General features: G+C 50.1%; 1 long non-coding RNA gene across 5 annotated transcripts in view; it reads right to left on the reverse strand.

Moving 5' to 3' along the window:
* The window catches only part of LOC112411429 (uncharacterized), a 23,794-nt gene extending 13,884 nt beyond the window's left edge, over nt 1-9,910 (reverse strand). For 4 of the 5 annotated variants that reach the window (XR_003005614.1, XR_003005611.1, XR_003005612.1 and 1 more), the window contains exons 1-2: nt 9,799-9,910; nt 9,376-9,551 (exon numbers count right to left, since the gene is read on the reverse strand). This is a non-coding gene — a long non-coding RNA (uncharacterized LOC112411429). The remainder of the gene's footprint in view (nt 1-9,375; nt 9,552-9,798) is intronic. The other variant, XR_003005613.1, reaches the window with a different exon arrangement.
* Between the last annotated feature and the right edge of the window lie 220 nt (nt 9,911-10,130).

Here is a 10,130-nt window from a genome sequence, read left to right on the forward strand (position 1 = left end):
TTTTTTTTTTTTTTAATTTTTAATTTTATATTGGAGCATAGTTAATTAACAATGTTGTGTTAGTTTCAGGTGTACAGCAAAGTGATTCAGTTATATATATGCTATGTTTAAAATGGATAACCAACAAGGACCTACTGTCTAGCACAGGGAACTTTGCTCAATATTATGTAACAACCTAAATGGGAAAAGATTCTGGAGGTTTTTGAGCAGGAAACATGTATGAAATTGATTGGAGGAGGCAGATTCTGACACACCCTCACCTTTGGGGATGTAGCCCCTACTCCCCACTGAGAGTCACTGATCTAGTGTATCTTTGAATAGATCATAAGAGCCAATTAACGTGAATCTTTAAAGACAGATTCTTAGAGTTATCAATACCCTTAGTCTAACATTTCTCTTTAAAGATGGAGAAACTGAGGCCCAGAGAGGGCAATGGCAGTGTCTAAGGCCAGAGCTATGAACCTAGTTGCAGGGCAGGAATAAAGAAGTAGACATGGAGAATGGACCTGATGACACGGGGTGGGAGGGCGAAGCTGGGGCGAAGTGAGAGTAGCAGCGACATGTACACACTACCCAATGTAAAATAGTTGGCTGGTGGGAAGCAGCAGCATAGCACAGGGAGATCAGCTCAGTGCTTTGCGAAGACCTAGAGGGGTGGGGTAGGGAGGGTGGGAGGGAGGCTCAAGAGGGAGGGGATATGGGGACATGTGTACGCATATGGCTGATTCACTTTGTTGTGCAACAGAAACTAACACAGTATTGTGAAGCAATTATACTCCAATAAAGATCTATTAAAAAAAAAAAAGAGAGGAAAGAAATTGATTGGAGGAGGGAGAGGCTGCAGGTGGGGGAGAAGTTAGACGCTTTGCAACAATTCTGATGAGAGGTAGCAGGGCGGACCTGACCCAGAAAGATGGCAGGCAGGGTGGATGCAACAAATTTATGAGGATGTCAGAGTCAGGAGTGGACGATGTACAGGTCGTCTGGGAGGCGGGGAGAGGGGTCAGAGCACTGGGGACAGAGGGGCAAACTCAGGGGGAAAGTGACCTGCAGTCCAATTTAATAAATGGAAGTTGACGACCCACTGTGTAGAGGGCCACTTACAGCAATCAAGGTGTAGGACTTGATGATGACCATGACATGTGAAGGGCAGAAGGGACAGAGGGAGGCAGAAATAGAAGCTGGAGGCTGCCCAGAGAGGAGAAACAGCAGAAGGAAGGGAGGCGGGCACGTGGATGTGGCCACTGTGCTCCGGGCTGGCGTGTGGAGGCCTCCCTGGCACCGTCCCTGTAGCCTGGCTGGGTGGAGGGGCTCCGCAGGGCATGCCTGCAGGAAGGCCACCCAGCAGGCTGCTGGACCTGGGGGGATGCCCAGCCTGGGAGGGAGGCGGGGCTGCACAGGGTGCCGGGTGAGACCGTGGAATCCCCACCCCAGCCTGGAGCAGGGAACTCAGTGGAGATCTGCTCCCAGCACCACTGAGTGGTAACCGCTGCACTGGGATCCAGTCCCAGCTCTGTCAACCGGCTGGGTGACCTTGGGGGCCTCCGTGTTCCCTCTCAAAGGCCACCTTTAATGCCTCTTAATTGTAAAACAAGAGAGTTTCAGACACAGTGGAGAGGGTGCCTCTACCTCCTGGCTGTTCTGCCCCAAGTGGAGAGGCCACCACGGGCACCTCCACTTCCTCACCCTTATTTCTAATATGTCTCAAATTCAAACTCCTGAATGCATTTTGAATCCACCTGTTCGCTCCCTCTGCCCCACTGCCCCTGCCCTATAGAAGACTCCGTCCGCTGGCTACCTTGTTGACCAGAGCAGCCTCCTTCCTGGTCACTCCACGTCCACTCACACCTCTGCAATTATTATTATTTTTTTTTAGTGCAAATATGCTCAGGTCCTTCTCTTCCTTAAAAAAATCTCTAAATGGTCTCTTATCACCCTTAACTTAAATCCGTGCCCTGCCCAGCACCGGGGGCTCCTCCTGAGTCAGTCTTTCCCTCTCTCCCCGTGCTCCAGCCATACTGGCATTCCTCCAGCTCTTTGAACACGTCAGACTTGCCTTGGGGCCTTTGCCCTTGCTGTCCCCTCTGCCAGGAGCCCCAGCCCTCCCTCTCCAGTTGGATAACTCCTGATTTCTCTGCACTCCCTCTAAGAAACCTTCCCTGAGCACCCAGATGAAATCCACTCGGTCAGTCCGTTGCATAGCACCCTGTACGTCTTCCCAACACTTAATCTCCTTTTGCAAATGTATATTTATCAGTGTGGTTTGTTTGTTTAGTCGTTTAATGTCTGCCTATCCCGCTGGACTGTAAATCCGTGAGGACAGAAATCTTGTCTGTCTTGTTAGCTGACGTATACCTAGCACCCACAGTTAGTGTTGATGGGATGAAGGAAGTGAGAAATTAAAGAAGGAAGATAAAGAGGGAGGGAGAGAAGAGAGGGGGAGGGGGAAGGGGCTGTGTTTTCATGTTATAACTGCTGCTACCTCAGCTGACCCTCCCCACAGAGCTGCAGGAGGTGGCCTCTTCATACGTGCATCCAGCCTATTCCTGTGTAATAGAACCCCTGCTAAAATTAGGCCTTTTTACATTGTGATTTCATCACTTGCTGAATCACCTTTCCCGTATCTTTCTTCATTTTAGCTTCATATTTTTCGATGCAACACCCTTGGTAACACGTTGGCCCTTGTAATTTTCTCAATTTCATATTTACATTTTCCTTTCTTCGTGTTAAAGTAGAAACACTCCTTATTCAAGTTTTACTCATTAATTTAGAGAACATTCGTTTTAAATGCTCAGTAATAATATTTTCTGGATCTATTGTAAGTTCTTATTGTGCCTCATAGTTTTATTAACCATAAAATGAAACTAAATAGAGTAACAGTTGTTTAATTTAACATCTGAATCTTGTTCAGGAAATAATTTAGATAAAAATAACTATTGTATATTCTGAATGGTGGGTGAATTGAGGTACTGCAGTTTATAGAATTTCATTCTATTAATAATCTTAGAGTTTCCTGATGTGTTTCTTTCTGATGCTAATAGAAACCCAACTTCCCACCCCCACTCCGCCATCTGAACTCACTGGATCTCTGAAAAGAGGGCCTCAAAATCTGAAAACTGCCATGATTCGCTGGGGTTCTCCAGGATCTGACCTCCAGGAGAAGGAGCTTTTCCCAAAGGTCAGATATTCACGTGTGCAGAGAAAACCCTCCTTCCCATTTAAAGTGGAGGCCAGGCCTGGAAGCAACACCCTCTGGATTTAGGGGATCAAGAAGCGCTGTAAATGGCACAGCAGGCGAGCACCCGAGGAGGAGTGGTTTGGGGAGCTGTGCTGCTGGACCTGCCTCGAAGGGCCCTTGGAGAGGGTCTGGGGCTCAGAGCTGTGGCCAAGGGCACATCCAAGCAGCGGGGAGATGGTTCTCAGCAAATGAAAGCAGAGGAGGTGGTCTGGAGGGAGCCTGGGACAGGGAGATGGGAGCAGAGGCTTGGGGCTGGTTTTCCATTCTGTGGGGGAAGGAGGCAGCCTGGGTCTAGAGGAGGAAGGGCTCATCCCAGACTCATCCCAGGCTGTCCTGATGTCCTCTGGTGGCCGTACAGATCCCTAAGCTGTGGGCAGCTGCCAGACTGGAGTGTGTCGGCCCTGGAAAGTTACCCCTGACCCCTCCCAGCCACAGTCAAGGGATAAACCTGTCTTCAGGCCTTCTCTGCTATTCATGAGTCAGGCCCCTGGCCCTGGCACCGCTCTGGGAGAGTGAATGGAAACTCAGGATTCTGACGCTGCAAAGGTCATATCCAGATTCTGGGCCCAAAGCGCAGGCCCGTGTGGAGCCCTGAAGAGAAGCCAGCACTACCCTCCTACTCCCCTGCTTCCCCTGCCTTGGTCGACTGCCCTTGGAAGAGCCTTTCTCTAGATCTCCGTCTTCCTCCTTCTGCCCCGACCTCTCTGCCTGTCTCCCCACCAAAACTGCCTCCTGTGGAAATGTGGCTTTCTTCTTCCTGGGGCAATAAATAAAGCCAAGGGAGGCAAAGGCAGAGAGAAAAGTGAAGGGGAGGGTGTTTGCCACCCAGTCCCCATCCAAGGTCCCCATGGAGACCAGGGCAGCGCTGGGAGGGAAGCTCGGGCAAAGCAGGCCAGCGCACACCGGGCACCTGCTAAGTGTCGCAGCGTGACTGTGACCCTCACGGCGTGGGCAAGGAAAGTCTGTTTGGTATCATGAGTAATTCTGACCCCTGAACTGGGGCAGAGAAGGTAAAAGCAGCTGTTGGACTTTGACTCCAGCCCCGATAGAGCCGCTAGGACTGGACTTGCCCTCCTGGTTCGAAGCATAAAATGTGTAAAGCAGCTCTTTTCAACCATCGGTCACAGGCAGCGCAAGGCTGCAATTACTGAGAAGGGGGAGGCAGGAGGTGAGGCCCCTGTTTGCCTCAGATTTCTACCCAGGCGCTTTCCACATGGCGGAGATCAGAGTTCAGGGCTGCTGAAGAGGCCAGAATTTGAGGGGCCGGATAGCTGGTATGGGCTGAACTGTGCCTCCACCCCCAGCAATTCACATGTTGAAGCTGTAACCCCCATACCTCAGAATGTGCCTGTGTTTGGAGACAGGGTTCTTAAAGACAGGAGCAGGGCTTCCCTGGTGGCACAGTGGTTAAGAATCCGCCTGCCAATGCGGGGGACGTAGGTTCGATCCCTGGTCCAGGAAGATCCCACATGCCGTGGAGCAACTAAGCCCGTGCGCCACAACTACTGAGTCTGTTCTCTAGAGCCGCGAGAGCCACAATTACTGAGTCCGCGTGCCACAACTACTGAAGCCCGCACGCCTAGAGCCCGTGCTCCACAACAAGAGAAGCCACCGCAACGAAGAGTAGCCCCCGCTCGCTGCAAATAGAGAAAGCCCATGCACGGCAACGAAGACCCAATGCAGCCAAAGATAAATAAATAAATAAATATTTAAAAAAATAGAATAAAAAAATAAAGACATGAGTAAGTTAAAATGAGGCTGTTACGGTGGGCCCTAATCTAATCTGACTGGCATCCTTATAAGAAGAGGAAATCTGAATACACAGAGGGACACCTTGATCTTGTACTTCCAGCCTCCATAACTGTGAGGAATACAGGCTGGTTAAGCCACTCAGTCTGTGGTACTCTGTTACAGCAGCCCTAGCAAACAAACACAATAGTGGAGAGAAGGGAGTTGTGCTGAAGGAGACTGTGGCATCTACAAGGGTACTTGGCTGAGGGCTGGGCTGCTCTGCATAGGACAAGACTCCACAAATCCCAGCAGGGAGCGGCTGCTGTACAGCGTTACTACAGGTCATTCAGGGCCCAGAGACCAAATTCCAGTCCAACCAGAAGTAGCAAGACCTCAGTAAGTACTTGGAGCATTCAGGAGTGATCCCGGAAAGTCAACACCTTGGGCTAACAACCATGACTTAGAGTCACTGCCATACCCTAAGACCAAGGAAAAAAAATAAAAAACAGCAAAGAAAAAAAACATTAGCCTGCCAGGATCAAGATGATCCACCTGCAATTAATGTCTACCAGAAGCAAATCAACACCCTTTAAAGGAAAAAAAAAACTAGACTCCTTACAATGTCTCATCCATAATGGCCAACAATACAGTAAGAAAACATTTTAGACATGAGAAGAAACAGGAAAATGAGACCCATTATCAAGAAAAATAGATCCAATACAAGCAGGTCCCCAAGTAATAGAGATGTTATAATTAATAGAAAGGAATTTGTAAACAACTACCATAAATATGTTTAGACATTTAAAAGGAAAAGATATTCATAATGAGTGAACAGATGTAGAAATTTCAGCAGAAAATGGAAACTATATAAAAGATCTAAATGGAAATTCCAGGACTCAAAGCTACAAGATCTAAAATAAAAAATTCACTGGATAAACTTAAAACATCAGATTGGGGTCTCAGAAGAAAGGGTCATTGAACTTGAAAATAGATCAATAGAAATTATCCCATCTGAAGAACACAGAAAAATGATTTAAAAAGGAACAGAGACTCACTGACCCATGGGACAACATCAGGTAATTTAACATAAAAAGAATCAGAAGGAAAGGAGAGAGAGAATTGAGCAGAAAGGAATATTTTCAGGAATAAAAGCTGAAAATACCCCTAATTTGGTGAAAAACGTCCACCTACAGATGTAAGAAATGACAGATCTAAGAGCAGTGCCCTGACTTGAGGCTGAGGAGGAAGAGGGGGCTGGACAGGCACCAGAGAGCTGGAGAAGGCTGGTAATTTGAGAGTCAGTCTGGGAGTGTGGCCTGGGCTGAGCAAGTACAAGGGGAGAAAGGAGGGAGGGAGGGGCTGGGGAAGGGAGGGGGATAGGAGGGAGAGCATCTGCAGTGCCAGTCCTTTGCTCTCAGCAGCCATATGACCTCAGAGAGCAGCTTCGGAGAAAGAAACCAGGTAGAGCCCACAGTCAGCACTTGAGGAGTGGGTGGGGAAGGGGAAAGTGGGAAGGCAACAGTTCGAGGTATTTTATTTTATTTTTTAGAAGTTTACTGGTCAAGGGAAAGGAAGCAGAAAGAGGAAGCAGCTGAGGAGGGTGTTGGGTGAGGGGAGCTGTTGCTGTTTACAGGTCCTGGGGAAGGGGCAGATGGCTTAGGGGAAATGACAGAAGACAGAAGAAAAACCAAGGAAGATTTTTGAAGGAGTCAAGCAGGTATGAAGCCAAGGACTCAGGTGGAGCCCCTTGGAAGCCCCTCAAAAATACCAACACATTCTGAAGAGAAACAGAGGATATGGTAAATGATGTGTCAACATGGTGAGAAAGGAGGTTGACGGAGCTCAAATCCCAGAAAGTGTGGTGAAAATCCTGAGCTCTTCACATAGCAGCTCACACTTAGACGAGAGCAGGCGCTGCTCTAGGCACTGACATTTGTCCACACGGCTATCTGTGAGATAGGGGCTATGTTTCCCCCCACTGCTACAGAAGAAAATCCCCCAAGGCGCCGCAGCCAGCAAGGGGCAGAATCAGGATTTGAACCCAGGCAGTGAGTCTGGCACCAACACCTCCCTATTAACCACTACACCTAGAAGGGGCTTCCCAGACATGACCAGGTGGGGAGAGGCGGACTGTAGAGTGAGAAGGTCAAGGAGACTCCCTTCTCCACTTAGAATGTGACCCTAAAGTAATCGTTCCTAAAAACTAGGGTCAGAGACCCTTTTAGGGGAGCTGATAAAAAGTAGACTCTCACCTTAGAAAGGATACCAACTTTTCTCATGATATTAGGGGGTTCATGGCTCCCCCAGATCAACCAATCCATGCAGGGGCTGAGCCCAGGACTGGCTTTACAGCTGAAGGACTTATTCTCCCAGCTGCAGGGAGTGCTGCCACCCTGACGGTCCCCATCCCTCTTCTGGAACCGTCCTTGACTGAGGAGGGCACCTTGCCCGTTGCCCTCTCCTTCCCAAGGCAAAGCACAGGAGTTAACTGACTCGGCGGTTCTGAAGGACTCCCCCCCTCCCCAGTGGGTGCTGATCTTGAGAGTGCGACCTAATAAATGTCCAGTCTGTTACTCGCCCTCCCAGAGTCAGCTTCTGAGAGAACCTGGAGAACTCAACCGGTGACACGTGGACTCCTTCCTTTCATCATAACAGCAACTAGCAAGGGAATCATACATGCTAGATTAAGTCCTGCATCCCCTTTTTGCAGGTAATAAGTCTGAAACTTAGATGGCTGCCTGCCCAAGGTTCCAGAGCCCGCAATAGCTACGGTCAGATGTAAACCCTTTCCATCCAGGGCCAAATCCCATAGGCACTACATCCTCTTTCATCCAGGAGGGGGCAGTCCCAAAAGAATGCACCAGGAAGGGGAGACAGGTTGGGCCACTCTGATGTGGAGGCAGAGCCCCTGGGTTCTAGAAGGGTGCTCCATCCTTGTGCTCCCTGGCTGCCTGGGCACATTCAGGGTTGGACAGTTTAAAAAAATTTTTTTAACACCTTTATTAGAGTATAATTACTTTACAGTGGTGTGTTAGTTTCTGCTTTATAACAATCAGCTATACATATACATATACATATATCCCCATAGCTCCTCCCTCTTGTGTCTCCCTCCCACCCTCCCTATCCCACCCCTCTAGGCGGTCACAAAGCACCGAGCTGATCTCCCTGTGCTATGCGGCTGCTTCCCACTAGCTATCTATTTTACATTTGGTAGTGTATATATGTCGACGCCACTCTCTCACTTCGTCCCAGCTTACCCTTCCCCCTCCGTGTGTCCTCAAGTCCATTCTCTACGTCTGCAACTTTATTACTGGGGTTGGACACTTTTAGCCAAGCCACCCAGAGGCCACCTTCAGCAGGGAGTGCCGGGGGGGCCTCTGGGCTCAGCTCTGACAGGGTCTTGCAGGATGGGGATGGCAGTGCCTACAGGTCACACCCTCACCCAGAAGTCTGCCTGCTGACCCTCAGGGAGCCACAGACCGGGGTGTGTATCCCAGCCCTGCTGCTTGTTAGCTGGGTGGGCGGGGGTGGGGTAAGGGATGGTCTCCAGTGGGTCACTCCCCTCTCTGGGCCTCCCAGGCTCCATCGAGGGGCCCAGGGCGAGTCAGCATTTTTCTTGCTCCCCACTGCAACTTTCCAAACATACCTGCTCCTCCTCTGCAGGGCCTACCTTCCAGCCACACCCACCTCCCCGCCTCAGTGCCATCCTCCCAACTCCCTGGACACTCCTCCACACTCACTGAAACCTATGTCCAGCTTACTGTCTCCCTGTCTCTCCCAGCATCATTTGGGAGTGACCTCAAGATCCAGGTAGAATGCCCACTCAACAGGCCAGCCTTGGGGCCTTGGGCCTCCTGCTCTCCAGGTCTTTCACCTCTAGCTCCCTTCAGGCACTCACAGCCTTGGCCAGCTCCCAGCCACCCTGTCTCCACCAGCCCCCTTTCTCCCAGCTGGATCTGCTGGCCAGATCACCTGAACCACTCCCTCCTCTCAGCGTTTCCCCTGCAGTAGAACACACTTCCTGTGGTCCCAACACAAGCACAGACTTTTTGTAACTGTCAGAAATGTGACAGAGCATGAAATCAGTTACATAAGTTATCTGGCTTAAGCCATGGTGCATTCTGTTTGTTTTGTGACAGGGCAAAAATGGAAAATTTTGCCTCAAGGTGGACGTTTTAAAAAAGACAACCTGTGGGCTTCCCTGGTGGCGCAGTGGTTGAGAGTCCGCCTGCCAATGCAGGGGACACGGGTTCGTGCCCCAGTCCGGGAGGATCCCACGTGCCACAGACCGGCTTGGCCCGTGAGCCATGGCCGCTGAGCCTGCGCGTCCGGAGCCTGTGCTCCACCACGGGAGAGGCCACAACAGTGAGAGGCCCGCGTACTGCCCCCCCCCAAAAAAAGACAACCTGTGCTCTCCGAGAGGCCTGCTGTGTCATGTGTATGCTCTCAGTTCCTCATGATCCCCGTTGCCAACGTGCGGGAACTGCCAGGTCCACAGCTCCACCGGCTGCCTTCCACATTCACCCATCAGAACGCCAACACCGCGTCGGGCCCACAGTCCCCTTCCACACCCACAACGCTCCTAGAAAAAATAATTACATCATCTTGCAAACTGAAGCCCCCCAAAGCCAAGGTCTTCAACCTCAGTGTGGCCTGGCGTCCACGACAATCCTCTGATTTTCCTCATTTCTCTCAGCAGCTGTTCTCAACTTCCACTACACGCCTCCAGCCCTCACCCACTAACCCGGGAGGATAACCGTGCTTCCTTGACGCCATGGCGACTGAGGCCTCCAACCATGACCGGCCCCAACTGATGTGGCCTCTCTCACCTGTCCTGGACTCTTCCCCTCCAGTCTCAGCGTCACAGGCTCCTGTTCCATCAGTTATGTCCTCTTTCTCTTACGTCCTCAAGTGTTTCCTCTCCCCTGGACATGTCCCCACAAACCTATTCATACTTTGAGGAAGTATGCTCAAAATACATACTTCCTTCATTCTGAGTCACTATAGCTTTGGTTCTCTCTTTCTTCCCCTTCTCAGCTAAGCTTCTGAAAGAGTAGTCTGTAGTCTTGTACACCAACATTAATGGGATAAAAAATATTATAAACTGAATCCAGCAGAAGAGTAATAAATATAATAGTATAAATGACAAAGTGAAGTTTAT

This window comes from Neophocaena asiaeorientalis, unplaced genomic scaffold (assembly GCF_003031525.2).
Source record: "Neophocaena asiaeorientalis asiaeorientalis breed wild unplaced genomic scaffold, Neophocaena_asiaeorientalis_V1.1 scaffold681, whole genome shotgun sequence".
Taxonomy (NCBI): domain Eukaryota; kingdom Metazoa; phylum Chordata; class Mammalia; order Artiodactyla; family Phocoenidae; genus Neophocaena; species Neophocaena asiaeorientalis.